At 38.2% G+C, this 15,342-nt stretch overlaps 1 protein-coding gene across 3 annotated transcripts in view; it reads right to left on the bottom strand.

Annotated features, from left to right (window-relative positions):
* The window catches only part of SOX5 (SRY-box transcription factor 5), a 638,339-nt gene that overhangs the window by 448,547 nt on the left and 174,450 nt on the right, over window positions 1-15,342 (bottom strand). For all 3 annotated transcript variants that reach the window (XM_069862326.1, XM_069862339.1, XM_069862334.1), the window contains exon 3: window positions 11,258-11,320. The gene's annotated coding sequence lies outside the window, so the exon portion shown is untranslated. The remainder of the gene's footprint in view (window positions 1-11,257; window positions 11,321-15,342) is intronic.

Below are 15,342 nucleotides of genomic sequence, written 5' to 3'. Positions count from 1 at the left end.
TCACAGCAACACATCTATGCAACACCGACACCTTTGATGTTTTTGAGAAATCCTGAGTATAGTTATCTCATGATACACTCTTAGCTTTACAGCTTGGCACTTGCTATTTATGTGACTCATCCAGAATTGGAAAGTAAGAGAACAGTATACAGCAGAAGTGCAGTTGAATACACTGTGAGTTCCACCAGGCAGAGGGACTGAGGAGATTCAGTATCTTGCCTAGAATTTGAACTGTCCAGAAAAGTATTTGCATACTTAAGAGGACAAAAAAACTGCCAAGCCCACAAACAAAATAAAACAAAATAAACAAATTTCAAAAAAGCAAAAATACAGCCAAAAATAATAATCAATTTTCTTAGCAAACCAAAAAAGTTTGTGAAGAGGGTGGCACCATCATCTTCTGTTCATCTGCTCGCATAAAGAAATGGGGGCAAGCTCTTTTCTTAAATTTAAAACTCACAATGGCTCAATACAGGAGAATGAAAGGAAATAGCAAAATACAGTCATGAAAACTACATACATATCAAACTAAGGACCTTTCTTTTAGAGGACTTTGGCATTTATAAAACACACCCAGAAATTACTCACTTCACTGCCAATCCTTTAAGTAGTCAACTCTACCCGATTCATGGACCCTATGCATTATCATATCTGTGGATTAACTGTAGTAGTGCAGAGATGGCTGAAGTTATGCAGTAGTACTTGTACCACCACTCACATAATCAGTGATAGAGGAAGTATCTCATTATATATCCCTTGACGTAGTGGAAGATGACATATTTTATCACACATTACAAAGGCACAGGATTCTTCTACACAAAAAGGAAATCATACCATTGAAGAAAAAGCACTAAATGGAAACCCAGAAGCTATTGTGATTAGCATAGTATCCATTTTACCTTCTTTATCAAGACAAATGCATTACCTACTGATATAGAAAGACAGCGTCTTGGTTTTGTGCCTAATTTGAGAAGAAAATATTTAACATAAAGAATATTTATGAAGATACATCTGGCCAACTTTCCATGAGGGCATCATGAAGGTCTTAGCATACTTATAATGCGAACTGCAAGGAGAAGCACCAGTGACATCCTCACATGCTTAGATAATTTGCCCTGTAGTATTTCTTAAGAATGTCTCTTTATTTGGTCATTCTTAATAGGCCTTACACACAAAATTAAACCCACAGAACGCTCATGAAAGTATTTACTTTGGTGATTATCTTACACAGAATGATCAGTCAAGAAGTGTTATTTCTGACTCATGAGTGGTTAGCAAATATTCAAGAGAAGAACACCACATGCAATGCCAACTGAGATATATTCCAGAGAAATGCTGATTGTGCCAAAGTCCTAATCTCTTTTAGGGATGGTAACTGTTGTAATTATCACCAGACAGCTGCCAAAACCCTCCCAGACAGCAAGTTCTTTGACCACACAAAAGAAAACCAAACTCTTGGGACAAAATAACATCCTAATGATATTCTGCATTATTTGACTGTCTCAGGTTAATTTTTTGGATGGATTAATATATACAAAGGTGTGCTTCAGCAAGACAATTATTCTCTGTTCTGTTTTGACTACAAAATAAATGGTTAAATCCACCAGTCACTGGCTCATAAAACAATTTGTTGAAATAATGAATTCAAATATACTAATAGGATACAGAGGTACACCATTAATTGTTTAATCCATAGCTGCATAATACTGTGCTGAATTATTTTCCCCCCTTTTACCCCTGCTAGGAACTGACACAAGTACAATAATTAAAATAAATTTCAACACAACCATTTGGAAAATTGCCAATGTTTTCAAGAACTTATAATTTTCTTCCTCCCCCCTTTCCCCAAGATAAAATACAGTTTTGACATCTTGGTGAAAAACAGTTGCAAACTGTTACTTACAATTTAGGAAAAAATTCACTGTTTTAATCATGACCTTTCATCTGTCCTTGATTTGGAGGGAAAGGATGGGGGAAATTGGCCACTTACAGAAATAATCCTACTGGGCTTTCGTCTCACTGATTGACAGCCTCATGTGGCTAAACACATTCCCAATTATATATAAAAACTACCCCTCTCAAAATGGCAGAACTTAGCCTCCATCAAGCAAGATGTGCTTGGAGCAAGTATAGCTTTTAGTGGAGATGGTGAAAAAGACCTTTGAAATACGTGATAGATATCAACTCTTCTGTATTGTCCATCTCCAGCCATGCTTGACAAAAGGACACTTCCAATTATTATTTATGTAATGCCCAGAATAGCTAAATACTGGCCATGTCATTATTACAAGAATGAAAACCACATTAATAAAAGCTCGTGTTAATAGTATGGTAATAATACATGCCAATAGGCTCTCTTAAATTTAAGATTATATCTGAATATGGGCTATTTGAAGAAAAGTACAGCTACACTATGAGCTGCAGTGTCCTTACAGCTGACAGATCACTTTGTGTTTGATGTTGAAGACTGTACAAAAACAATGCTTTGTTGGCATTTGTCTGATCTCACAAGGAACTAGTTCAGTGAGTAAAACAGCAGAAAATGCTTCACTGTTTCCCAAAGTCACTCTTCTGCCAGCTTAACTTTCCGGATGGGCTTGTGGTGTGGCAGAAGAGCGTAGTGTTGGGTGAAAGGGAGCTACGCAAGTGTATAGCCAGGGTAGAAGGCCGGTGGAACAGGGCTGCACCTTTCTTCCAGCAGCCTCCAGCAGTAGACGTCTGTAAGCGTATCACCAAACAACACGTCATAAAGGGACTTTGAATGACCCCTTACTCTGCTGCTGAAACCTTCTCCAGCCTCTCCGCATACCTTAAATTCTCCTAGGGCAAAATAGGTGCATTGAACCACACTTACCTTTCCAAAGGGCTCTGAGACTATTCAAATAGCTAATTAGAGTGCCAATAAAGCCCGTCCAGGAAATGTCCAACCAGCTCCCTACTGCAGAAGTTTGTATCACACACTGCTCTGCAAGAAGCAGGGAGTGGATGCATTGCAGAGGACAGGTTCTAAGCTGTGAAGGTGACTTGTGATTCAAGGAAAGGAGGAGACAGGAAACTATTTGAGACTCCTTCCTTAGACACTTATTTCCAAAATCTAAAGTCAAAATCAGAGCAATTTGACAGAAAATACTGTGTAATCATCACACAAGCCCCAGTCACTTTGGAGAGGGGAAGACCGACTCTTTTGGACCCCCCAACCACTTCTGCTTCTGTACTCAAACCACACCCACATCAGGAGGTGAGAGGACACGTAGGAGCTTCTCATATGTGTGCCAGCACACGTACCATCATAGCCTCTTCAAATGGTCTTTGTCTATCAGTCATTGCATTAGCAATAACATTCCTATGAACATTTCAGACAGCTAGTATAAGGTATGAATTTTACTGCATTGAAGCAGGCTCAGAAGTTTTACAAGCCTTCTGAGAAAAGGGTAGGGGTTTCCCCTCTCCCTCCTGCCGGCACAACCTCCCAAAATCAGAGGCACTGAGCCGAGCAATTTGGAACAGGACCCATGGCAGCAGATTGGCCCAGGCAGAAACAACGCTTGTCTGTCTAGGTAAGTTCCCTGCCAGCCTTCCTGCTAAAATTAGGAAATGGGCGACAGTACCTTGGCGCCTGTCACTTGCTGGAGACAAATCTTTAGCTCTTTCTGCAGCCAAGGGGTGGCATTTTGATTTCTGCTTGCCAGCTCCAAGTCATGGCACTACTTTGCTATAGCCGGGCTTTTCAGCAGCAAGACCCCTGCCTGGCATCGGGTGCATGCTCTGCCCTCTACCTCAGCACCATCTTCCTCCCCAGAGAGCAGAAACAGGAGAAAGCCAGGAGAGGAACAGTGCATCTTGAAACAGGCAAACTTTCTAGAGGGGGACAACATTTTTCTCTTACCACAGATTAAAACTCCAACCTGGCTACGTCAAGACGCTCATAATTCACACAGTTATATCAATATCACTTTTTGATTAAAAGATCTCAACCTCTTTCACATAGATCACAAACACTAAGTATCACAATATTCCTCTGACAGAGCAATGAATTATTGTGCCCACTTTTATTAAAAGTCTTTAAATTGATCTATTACCTATGTAAGTTACAGATATATCCTACTGTCACAATCTCAAACACATTGATCCTCACAAATCTTCTCTGAAGTAAGGAAATGCTGCTTTCTCCATTTTGGGTAATTGGAAACTCCGGCATAGACAGACTACATCCAGATGTAAATGATCTAAAAATCCACCTAATCTCTTGGCCTCCACTTTCAATCGGATAGGCTTTTCTAAAGGCCTAGAGACATCCAGTAAGAAAACACTAGGTTAGGGATTAAGTAGAATTTAGGTCTAAATTTGGGTTGGAAACTGCCCTTAATGCTCTTGGGTATCTTTCCTGCCCTACCTCCTTGCAGCCAAAGCATGTTATGGGGCACTTGGCTAGAAACTGAGGCTTCAGCCAAGCACCACAGGGGACAACCCTACGCGGGCCCAGTTGCACAATCAGGGCTTCAGGATGTCAAGTAAAAGCAATAACCCTTCCCTTGGCCATAATTGAAATAGAAAATATACAAATAACTGTGAAAGGAATAATAATTATAAAAATTTTTCATTTAAATAAATTGCCCATCCTCTCAATTAAAGGCCTGACACAGAGATGTTACTTCTTCAAGGGAAAAAAAAAAAGTTGTTTTCCTCCCTTAGTTCCTTCATCTTCCTAATAATAAACTATTCTGAGATCATTAGAGGAGTTTATACTGTGGAAACAATGCTGAGATGGAGAAATATAGAAGCTAAGGTCTTAATTTAATTGATGAAAGTGAAAAATCTCTTGGTTAAAAAAATGACACCTCTCCTTTTTTTTTTCAGCTATATATGATTTGAAGCAATTAATATTTGGCTATGTCTGCACATACGTTATAAAGTTACCATACTGCTACAGTTATTATTGACAAACCTCTTCAAAGAATTGTGTTTTCTGCCACTGTGAAATGCAGCATATTTACACAAAACAGAAAATAAGAAGATGGTCCTCACCCTACTGTTTTAAGTCCACACTTTATCAAACTATTATTAGATTGTTATTGTACTATAAAAGGTTGGAAAACAAAATACTGCTCTCAAAATTATACAAAACCCATGGGGGTTTTTATATATATTCAGATCTCATTTACCCTTATATTTGACACAAATGAAAATAAAACAGCATTTTAGGCTCGTGGAAATGACAATATCATGTTATCTAGATAAGTAACACAAAGCTATTATTGAAATTCTGATAGCATTTGCTTTACTAGTAAAGGAAAATTACCTGTAATGCATAGTTTAAATAATTACTTTTAAACAAAAGCTTCTTTTCTGCATCACTTATTTATCTTCTGAGACTAGCTCAGCAGGGCTACGTATTTTATTAAAATTGCCTTCAGACTGCTAATGGCAGGGAGTGTGATAGCACAGGAGAAAGGACAGCCCTTTGACTCCTGTCAAATGGGGACTCCTGTCCCTAATATTGGGAGTTCATTCAGATACTGAAGAGACAGAAGTCTGTTATGCATGTGAGTATGTTAGCAACACTTGGCTTCTTAATGGTAACTGGCAACAGCATTTCAAAACGATAGGTCAGACTTGAACTGGAAATCTTATAATTGTGCTTACAACAACAGCAGCAACCATTAGCAGCAACGATAGCGAATTCTGAAATCTCTTTTACTTATATTTCACTTGATATCAAGCCTCCCAATGGGAAATTATTTTGTAAGCTCTTGCCCAATATTTCTCTGTTCTCTTTCTCCCATGTTTAACTTTGGATGTATCGGGAAATGGCATAACAGCTGTCAGCTACTCTGTGGTGAGTTTATGTGGCAGATAACCAACACAAATCACCCAGATAACTTTCCAGTAGATCTTATTTCCTCTCAGAGGAAGCCAGTCAAAATGCACTTTGATCCACCAAGCGTAGGCACTGAAGTCTGAAGTCCTCCTTCCGGAGAACCCATGGAGCAAACACACACCTGCACTCATCACTACAGCTACGAACCCTGGGCATGGGTGTTACCTGCCCCACGGAACAATGGGTCCGGTTTGGTTTGGTCACTCATTTCCATTGCCACCAAGCCTTTCAAGTGAAAAGCATGTGCGTCTACATTCTCACATCCTTACATTAAGCAAATTCATTTGCTTGATTGAATCATTCAGTATTTTTGGATGTTTACTTGTTCATATGGTTAAACTAATCTATTTAATATCTTTTTCTTTAAAGTGATTAAAATTCTAGAAATGAGAAGCCATAGGTTTTCATATGAGCAAACACCTCAAATGCTGCTTACAGTTCAGAATTGAATTTGGTAATCTCTTTCCTTCACTGAACAGGTATCCGACTGGAAGAAGTAAAGGAGACAAAAACTTCCTCGAGTTTCATAAATAATTATGATGTTGACCAAAGAGAGAAGGCAGGTTTGTCCCCTGCCTTGACCCTGGATTTCAGTGAAGCTTAACAGCTCCTGGGAGCTGACATTTGCTGGAATTTTAACTAACTTTTAAGTGACACTTAAGGAAAACCATAAAAAATGTTCACAAACTGATTTTCACAGGTTTTGAGGTGCCCACACACCACGTCATCGTCAGAAGGACACTTACTCATCACCTCTGAAAAACAGCCCAGATGCACACTGCTTCCATGTAAGCTGGACCAATACCTCCCAGTACATTACTAAAGACACACAGAAAGCAGGAAAGACAGACTAAGCTCTTTTCTCTTTCTTTCCTAAATAAAGAGCATTTCTCCTCTCAGAAAAAAAAAAAAAGAACCAAACCAAGAAATCAACACACACACATAAACCTCAAAGCCAAAGAAAGGCAACATTTTTCAGAAGTCTTGCCCCTCAGCTAGCCCAGCAACACCAGGGCTGGTTAGAACCTGCAGACTAGAACTGGAAACAGCAACAGGACTTCTTCATGGGAAGCATGAATTAAATACTTGAGCTTTTAACTCCTGATTCACTTATTCCCATCATCCAACTTTCAGCAAGAAAACTATGCACCTAGCACAAAGTGTACCCATACGCAGAACATGTATAAAAAGCAACTTGTTCACAGGAGGAGTTACTTATCTTCAGAGGCTATTTAGCAATCCCTTTTAACTGTAGGATTTTGTTGTCTGTTGTTTTTTTTTTTGATTAGTGTTTCTAAGAAACAGCCAAAATCATTAGCAAAAAAATGATGAGGAACACTCTGGCTTAAATTTAAGACGTAAAAAAAATCCAGCCATGCAAACATAAAATTTCCTCTCACTCCTAAAAGGAAAACAGAAACAAGTGTGTAAGCCACCAGATTACAATTTCAGATCCCATGCAGGTTGATCCAAGGTATTATTAGGTTTACAACATTTCTCTTAGACTCTAGTGCCACCTTCTCATTCCCAATCTCACCTCAGCTGCAACACTGCTCTTAGGAAGAGCTCACATTTGATCAGACATCTACTCTGCTGTTTCTTAGTGCCCCATAATTTTCATTGCTTATAATACTCAGGCAAGAGATCACCACCCATCCTACTTAATGTGATTCCCAAGCCTATTAAGATTACTTAAAGGAAAAACAAGTCTGTTCTTGGTTGCAATGAAACTTTGTTTTAAAATAAAGAGGCAAACCAATAGCTTCTGCTTGTCAGAACAGGACATGTGAAAGGACATTTCATGTGTGTATTCTGGTATACTCAGCTTCTTTTAGTTATCATTTCCCATTTGGCCCCATTCTTGTGGATGCAATAGTGGAGGATGTGCATGAATTTAACTTGTGTCGTCTAGGAATAGTCATCCACTTGATTCTCATCTACCCGAGCAACAGCTGGATGTAAAATGAACGGACAGGAACCTTATCCCACATCATTCAGTGCTATAAAATGATCCTAATTCCTTCTTAGGCAGCAGTTCTTGCAGTTGAAATCCACAAAGACATAACAGTAATCACCCTTGCATATAAACTCTCCATTAAAACATCACAATACAATTTAGATGTGTTCCTTTGACATGAATACGATATTCTTTAGACCTGGTGGGTCTACTGATCAATCACACAGAGGTATCCACTCACAAGCCACTCCTGCAAACAAGCCTTAGTCACAAATTTTCACAAAAACTAGCACAGATCAAACTAAAACTAAAGCCATCCGTGCAAATAAAAGATTCAGATCTTAAAGTTCAGGATGACACAGAAAACAAATGTTGTGGAAGAACAGGAGTTTCCTCCCTCTCACAGTCACACTCAGAAATGCATGCAAATATTGTGAGCTTGCAATTTACCAATTTAGCAGTTGGTTTCATCTTGAGACTTTTTTGGAGGGGAAGTAATACAGTAACAGTATACAGTAATACAGTAACAGCAACCTCCCAATTCACTTCCCACTGTCACCACACAAACAGACCCAGATTCTCAGGTTGGCCAAAATCATATCTGCAACAGAAAATGGTATTATGATGAGAATTTGCCTGAGAACATTTATATTATTTACCAAACTAGAAGCAAAATCTGAGGAGAGTGTACAACCTCGGAAGAACTCCTTGTTTCATAGAGCTACACTTTCCACCAATGGGTGTCCAAACTGCAGACTACAGATTTAACGTGCTTTACCACATCTTCCTGGAGGAAGTTTCTGAAACTGTACCAATACCCACTCTTTCTCATCAAAATCACATAGGAGGAAAAGTCATAAAAATTTATACCTTATTTGGGAAAAGGTCAAGTAATTTATTTTTCATTACTTTAAGACAACTTACTCCGAAAAAATACCAACATATCCCCTCTTTCAGTCTCTGACGGCTTTTCAATTTCATCAGTAAGACAAGTTCTGCCATATGGTTCAAATTTTTTATAGATTAATCTTTCTATTGTCTTTTTTAGTGCAATGTTTAATTAAACTGCAGGGATAAACAAAGGTATATATGTCTACACATACATTTGTGTATATGTGAGCATGCTCTATTTGACAGTTGTCTTCTCCACACTTTCCATTTCACTTGTTACCACTTTAACTGCAAACTCTTTGTAGCAGGATCCATGTCATTATACGCTTACTTGCACTTATAGTCCACATAGGATCACAGTTTATAGTAACATAATGTTTATATGCTAAGGAGGTACAAGAAGAAATCACTCACTATTCCTGCTGTGTAGAAGGGCACGTCTATGAAAATCAAAAGGAGCACGTGAAAAGATAAATTTAGAAATACATGAGAGTTGCATGTATCCTGATCAAGGCAGTGGAAACAGAGACTGAGCCTGACAAATTATCTGAAGTCTGCCTTACTTTAACTACCAGTTCCTAGCAGACAACTAAACTAATGAAAAAGCACAGAATCTGAGCTTTAATACTAATCACATGATCCAGCACACGCAGGGAGGCAGCCTGTTGCATTACATTGGTTTGCTCCAAGATGATGTAACTTTACAGCATAAACCAGATGCCAATATATGGTTTTGAAAATGTCAAGAAACCAAGAAAGCAGTCACAAACTAAAAAAAACCAACCAAACAACAAACAATCATCCAAACCAAGAAGATAAATTCTTCCAAATCAGACAACACATACCTAATCCTCTTCATGTACAGCTTGTTAGAGGTCTATTAGAGACTTACACAGTGAGAACATAAATCCTTCATTCTCATGAAGGATTTCACAGCTAAATTTTACATATTTTACATATTTAGATAGAGAATTTTACAACTAAGAAAGAATAATAATCTATGTTTTAAAATGCTGTCATTTAGCTTGCACTTATGAGTTTTCCTATAAGTGCTAGGGATCAAATTAGAAAATTATTTATTCTTTTATCAGACACAAACATCTTTTGACCTCCGAGTTTGAGCCAAACTTGCTCTATCCGCCTGCAAACTCTCACTCTCAGGAGTTACATGTATCTCTTATCATGTGTTGCTAGAACCCCCTTCCAAAAAGCAGCACAGTGCCGCTACACTTAAAGCTATGCAGATGAGTAAGGGAGGCACTTGCTGCCCCACAGAGCTTAGTGTCCCTATGTCAGACAAAGCATGACAGGTGAACCAAGCAGGAAATTTCAAACAGGGCAACACTCATTTTGGTGTTGTTATATCTTCTGGATCTCTAAATATTAAAATATAAATGTGTTCTTACAAACTTGTAGGAGGGCAAGGAAAATCAAGGATTCTTGGTCCACTACGTTTTGAAGAAAAGGCAGAGAAGTAGAAATATTCAGTCATTCCCTGTTTGGGTAAGCTCCATCTTTTAAGACAGAGTCACAGGGCCAAGCGCTGCAGTCTCACTCAGGCACGTCGTGTCTATCAATAGCTTTGCCTCAGTAAGGACCCAGGAAAGGCTGCAGGACAATTTCTAAAATTGACTGGATCAGTAGCTACACCTGTTATTAAGATTACTTGACTCAAGTGATTAAACAACTACTTGCAGTTGTTCATACCCTGCCAATATTTTGCCATTTCATTTGATTTATCTACTATGCATGAATGCTTCAGGCCGAGCATTCTGGAAACAATACAACTTTTTCCAAGAAAAAGGTTAAGCCACATTACACTTAAAACCCTCTGCACTCTTCCTTTGAAAAAAACTCCAGTGCTTCAAGATTTGGAGGAAGGTTTGAAATCTGGCGGCCTGGCTGTGGCTTTTGTGCCTGAGGAAACTGTCTTTGGAAACTGCAGTTCCCTAACAATGAACACTTGGCTTTCCAAAGTCATTGTGCTTTCTGCATAGTTCATATAGGAAACCAAGTGTTGCATCTCAGTTATACTGTATTTCACCTCCACCCCTTTTAAAAACCATATAGATCAGGAAATGAGACTGAAGTAACCAAATGAGTCTTCAAAGAAGAGAACTAGTGAAGTTACAGATGCCACACAAGTATTTTGTAAAACATTTCTTGAAATAACGTTAACATTAGCCCAGCTGTCCACACAACACGGTATTCACCCTTGAACCAGGCAACTTTGTCCAAGTAGTTCACGTGTGCTACCACGTATAAGACTAACTCATTATTTCCCAGCCTTTATTGCACTTCTCCTCAAGCTGCCCTCCCATGATAAGGAAGCAGTCCTGCTCTCGTCACAGGTGAGGAACCAGCAAAGTGAAGCATGGTTACACAGAAAAGCTGCAAAGGAACAGGGAACTCAAGCTGACTGTGCAGGTCCTGAGCCAGCCTTGTCTCCCAGAGCTGAGCCAACCAATTGCCAATTCACATCAGCACTTCCAGAAACACCTTGGTGGCAAGTAAGAAAACACACCTCTTACCTGCCAAGTTTCCCAGCTTAAATTTTCAGCTCCTCTTCTTTTTATTTTCTTCAGCTTCCAACACTAAAGGCAGCAAGGGGAAAGGAAAGAAAATAAAAAAATATACATCAAAGGAAGAGCCACGACTGTCTCATTCAAAACCTTTTTCATATTCACTACAATGTTTTGTTCTGAGCAAAAATCTCAAGGAAATAAGTAGGGTTTCTCCATTCATTTTTTTCACAGAACTCGGGTTAGGCCCTTAGCAAAACTTTCCCTAAAATGCTTGCTCTAAACCTGAGAGCAAGACCTGCAGCAGCAGGAGGAGAGGGGGATCTTCTTAAAGGAAAACTAAACTAAGATAAGCAATGGGTATTACAGAAAAGATAGGGATTCGGATTCCAGTACAGCAAGGTGCTTTTTCACAGAACTGTAGGAATACATGTAACTTTAATTAGAAGTCTCTACTCAGACAAGTGCAAACTCACACAGGAACTCTCAGGGTCTGCAGAAGTGTAAAAATGGAGAGAGGAGCAAGTGGGAAAGGAGCCACAGTCAGCTGAAATCGATAGAAAGACTGACAACAGTTTCAGTGGACCTTGGATCATACCCAAAGTGGCAGAATAAAAATAAATAAATAAATAAAAGTAGTAGCATAAACAGGAGGAATAAATGAGAAAGCAGGTTACTAACGCCAAGAAATATCATTAGTAAAACTTAAGAATAGCTGGGGAATTGCAAGGGGAGGGGTGGATTCTGTTCTTCATGCTTATAAACCCTGGCCTGTTCCATCAAAATCAATGTAGTAGTTTTAGCTTTATATCAGTGTAACCAAGAACAAAATCAAATTAAGGAATACAGAGTAACTGGAGAAAATGCAAGCATTATTGAGCGTTCCAACACTGGGAGGCACTCAGATACTATAGTGCTGAAGGCCATGTTAGTAGATTGATTAAATGATTGATCCATCAGTAGGAGATTTATCCAATATGGGGAGGAAACAGAAGGATCTAAGTCAAGACTACTAATCAGCTATTATTTATATTTTCTGCACGGTATAAACATACAAAGGAGATGCTTTATAGAATTTGCAGTAATAATAATTACCAATTATTTCCCACTCTTAAGATCAGCTCTAACATATTTCTCCAACATTTTAAAGGTGTTTTGTGAAAGTATTTTGAAAACAGTTTTTATAACAAGAATCACATGACTTTTATGTTCTCATTTAGTTCATCTCTCCTTCTTTGAGTCTTACAGACTGATACTAAACACCTCCAACACTAAACCCAGAGACATTTATACTAGGAGGCACACACTATTTTTCTTGGATGAAAAACCGAGACTTTCTCTACGCTTCATTGCTAGGCTCATCATGAGTTTTGTATATGACAGTGTGAAAGTAGCAGTTTCTTTTCAACAGTTTCCTGCTCCCACAAACATAGAATACTTTCTTTCAGACACCTACTTTTACTAATGCATTGCCATTCCTTATGTCATGTACACACCGCCTCTGTTCTAAAAAACACAAACCTTAATAAAAAATAAAGCTCTGACTTGAGCTAATATTTTTTATCTTTCATTTACTTCTTATTTCCTTCTAAAATCACTGTGATTATCACATTGTATCTAAGTTCTTACCACTGGGATTTCAAATGACTTGAACATTATCTGGTTTTATTACCAAAAAAAAAAAATTCCATCTACTTTCCCTTTCATTTCCATGTTTTGCCTGCGAAATCCACCCATTTGCAATGTTATCTTCAACAAAGCTACTCACTTTTTGTGAAATCTCTGTCACCCACATATGCACACATTTTTTTCATTTTTTATTAGCTGGTCTACAGGCACAGAGAAGAGAAGACTACTACTTGTAACCAAGGGAAAACTATTTGACCTCAAATTGTAGAGATTTATGTTTAAATAAGTGAAACGAGGTTCTATTTAGTTCCTGCTCCCATAGGTAGATTTTGATTAATAATTGCAAGTTCAGCTCCTATAGTCCATCTAGTAATCAGGCCATTTAAAGAAAAACACAGGTTTAAATTTTTTTCTTTTAGTAAATTTACAAAAGATAAAATAATTTTACAATGCCCTTTTAGGGGAGAATACTGATTTTCCCTTCAGAGAAGGCAATATCCTTGGCTAGGTAATTTTCTCACAGGATCTATCTAGACTTTTCAAAATGTAGGGCAACTTCAACCAGAACAAGAGGGAACATTTCCTACAGTACTGTGGAGCACTTAGCAGAAAGCTACACTTCCTCTTACGGAAGATGAATTTGTGTTTCATACACAAGCATTTATAACAGTACTGGGTCAAACATAGCATGACACACTAAACACTAACTTAGCTTTCTTCTACTAGTCTGTATATCACTGAGGAGCAGAAAGACATGGGTCCTATTCTGAGGTCTAATGATCACAAATGTCATCATCATTATATGTCAACTAATTTTTAAATACAGTTTCAGAATGAAACATTTTTCTAGCATTTCCCTGGGAGTTACATATATTTTGATTCCCAACACTTGGCTGCAGTGGGATGAGAAAGGTATGATCCAAAACACTGTGGGAGGGAAACTTCAGAAGGTTCCATGTGGATATTTATTTAAACCTGTTTCCTCAGCTTTACTCAGAGATAGGCTTTTTACTATATCATGACAAATTTAGTACAGGTTAGTAAATAGGTCACCAGTGCACGTACTTATTGTCAAAAATTAGAGCTCGGTGTCTTGGGTGTAACAGCATTTGCACTTGAGAGTTATCATCTGCTGCATAGAGGAAATGGAGCAGAAAACTTTTAAGTTACAATTTCCCTTTCTTCCGTCATCCAAAAATAAATAAATTAAGACATTTTGAAAGGCTTACAGTAAGACCCATGCAAAAATTCCACCACAAAATTTAAAAATCTCTCATGCTTCATTACAAATCTGAAAAACAAGACAGTCTATCAGCAAACAACTTTCACATAATGATTAAGAGTGTTAAAACAGAAACTAAAGAAAAGCTCTGAGACAGAGAAAAAACCACGATTTCAAGAAGAAATTATTTCTAGTAGAGCGTTTTCATATGTTTTGGCCAAAAGCCAGAGAAAATTAATATTTTCAGAAACTGAAAGCCATCTAAATGGACAAGAACTCTTGCAACCCCCCAAAAAGAAAGCAATTTACATACTGTCTTGGACAACCCCAAATTTACATTTAATAGCAATATATATTTATCTTCAGGTGCAAATAACTTGTCTCAATAGTTGAAAAAAAGTCATAATTTAAGAGAATTTTTGGGGGGGGGTTTCTGGAAATCTTTCCAAACGAAGCTAGAATTTATTATTCATTAGAAGAGAAACAACACCAAAAAAAAGCCACCTATATTAATCATCCACAAAAACAGCATCCAGCTATTTTTGTGGTGAGAGAGGCATTGCGCTGAAAGTCCCATCATTTCAGCAATTACCATCTCAAACAGTTGTGGGATTCTCATTTTTCTGTTTTTCAGAACCTAACTAGTGTCCTCTCAGAGGCAGGGACTGTCTTCATACAACTTGTCCATGAAGTGTCTGCTGCAGTGGGTTTTCCAGTTCCTACCTGCAGGTACTGATATCTGAGATGCTACAGTAGAACACACCAACATCTCTCAAGCTTCCATCCTTTTCTTCAGCATTGACAATATGCATTTAAGTAAAGAATGAATGATGCTGGACACTAAGAATCATAGAATCATTTTGGTTGGAAAAGACCCTTAAGGTTAACAGTTGGATTCAATGATCTCACACTGCTTAAGTCCACCACTAAACCATGTCCCTAAGCACCACATCTAAACATCTTTTAAATACCTCCAGGGATGGAGACTCAACCACTTCTCTGGGCAGCCTGTTCCAATCCTTAATAACCCTTTTGGTGAAGAAAAATGAACTTGAACCTACAAAAGACTAGAAGAGCAGCTTGAGAGTAATAAACTGCTCTGTTCATCTCAGTGAGGCGTTAACATTCAGGGGTTGAAGTTTAAACTATTTCAAGTCTCACACATGAAAAAAAGCCCAAACAGGTTATACAAAGCACTGTTTGATATCCCACTCTAATGTTGTAGGCACGTGGCATTTGAAAG

The sequence above is a fragment of the Phaenicophaeus curvirostris genome, chromosome 1 (genome assembly GCF_032191515.1).
Source record: "Phaenicophaeus curvirostris isolate KB17595 chromosome 1, BPBGC_Pcur_1.0, whole genome shotgun sequence".
Lineage (NCBI taxonomy): Eukaryota > Metazoa > Chordata > Aves > Cuculiformes > Cuculidae > Phaenicophaeus > Phaenicophaeus curvirostris.
The sequence above is the reverse complement of the archived record's forward strand: the minus strand, read 5'-3'. Positions and strand labels throughout refer to the sequence as shown.